Source organism: Dendroctonus ponderosae, unplaced genomic scaffold, assembly GCF_020466585.1.
Source record: "Dendroctonus ponderosae isolate FM_Combo_2020 unplaced genomic scaffold, Dpon_F_20191213v2 Dpon_F_20191213_1576, whole genome shotgun sequence".
In the NCBI taxonomy this organism is placed as follows: domain Eukaryota; kingdom Metazoa; phylum Arthropoda; class Insecta; order Coleoptera; family Curculionidae; genus Dendroctonus; species Dendroctonus ponderosae.
Genome location: NW_026017722.1, coordinates 264 through 1,751, shown reverse-complemented (window position 1 = coordinate 1,751; position 1,488 = coordinate 264). Strand labels below are relative to the sequence as shown.

Genomic DNA, 1,488 nt, shown 5'->3' with positions numbered 1-1,488 from the left:
ACCTTTAGAGCCTTTGGGATCCTGCACATTACAAAAATATTTTTAAAATGGGAGCTCGGGTAGGCGTCGGACAATTCATAAAATAATACTTTTTAAAAATCACACGGTTTAGCCGCAAACTTCCGTGCCGTACAGCGTGAATAACCCTGTATAAACTATATAGTTGACGTAGATATTTTAGACTGACCTTGCAGCACGCGATCCAGATGGCCAGTTTCCATTTGCCAGACGTAGACGGTCCCATCCGAACAGCCGATGATCATAAAGTCATCTTTGGGGCGCCACTTGATCGTGGTGACTGGAAACAAGTGCCGCGACGCTAGACAGACGCACTTTCGCTCAGCCAGACTCAGCAACGTGACCGAGTGGTCGGACGCCACTGCACAGATGCACTTTTGAATGCGAGCCTGCAATGCAAAAGCGTTAGAAACGCTGTCGTGCTGCGCCCCCCATCGGATCGGCTTAGGCCCATTTTCATCAAGCGATCTTAAACCAGTTCAACGTCTGAAACTCAGTTTGACGCGCTAAACGGATTTCACCAACACCTTAAAGTTAGTTTGTGCTTAAACGTGTTTAAAGAAACGAACTGGTCGATTTTGGGCGTTTATAGCTTTAAACGCCGTTTAAAGACCTGATCTAACTTCAGTGGGTAAAGAATTGTTGTTGTTGTCGGTCGACCGAAAAATAATAAAATAGAAATGGCACGTAGGCCAGTTTATAACTTAATTTTCGAAGAAGTCTGCGAATATTTTAATGTTCTGCTTCTACACCTTCACAAACTGCGCTTCAATAAACGCAGTTTGTGAAACGTGCCGAAGCGCTGGTGAAAACGGTCCGTCGTTAAACGCGCTTAACATAAACTTAGTTTCGTCAAACTGCGTTTCGCTTGTTTCTGATGAAAATGGGGCTTACGCTGCAGTTGTCCGGCGGCACCAGCAGCTGCGTGATTTCGCCTGCGTGCACGCAGAACCGATGAATGAGCGAGCCGGTGACTAAATCCCAGAGACAGACGGCAAAGTCCACGCCTCCAGACACCAGAAACTGTCTCTCGTATCTGGAATTTGAAGAAAACGTTGAATCAATCGGATGGTTTAGTTTCGCTTTTCGCTCGTTCATACCTGGGATGCTCCCGATGGGGATGCAGCAGACAGTTGACGCGACCATGGTGCCCCGACAGGATCTGGTGGGGGGGCCAATCTGTAAAGTTCCCGTCTTAGTGCGTTTCAATAGCGCCCCATACACGGCAGATTATCCGTACAGTTCAGATGCGTAGAGATTTGATTGGACAGATCCAGATCGGACGAATTAAACCTTTTCCTGTCCACTAATTAACATACCAAGCACGAGTGGCGATTCTTCCAGTCGGATTGGAGATCCGATCAAATCGGCCCGTTAGTGGAGTGAAATCTTACGTTTCAGACCGACTTGATCTGGCGCGTGTTATTTCAAGTGAACAGAAAGATCTGGTCGTGGCAGAGCCGATTAGTT

The 1,488-nt window shown here is 47.1% G+C and overlaps 1 long non-coding RNA gene across 1 annotated transcript; it reads right to left on the bottom strand.

Moving 5' to 3' along the window:
- Positions 1-276: 276 nt before the first annotated feature.
- On the bottom strand, positions 277-1,232 carry LOC125503268. The gene is made up of 3 exons (XR_007280724.1): positions 1,119-1,232; positions 913-1,054; positions 277-407 (listed from the first exon to the last, which is right to left on the bottom strand). It is a non-coding gene; the product is annotated as an uncharacterized LOC125503268 (long non-coding RNA).
- Between the last annotated feature and the right edge of the window lie 256 nt (positions 1,233-1,488).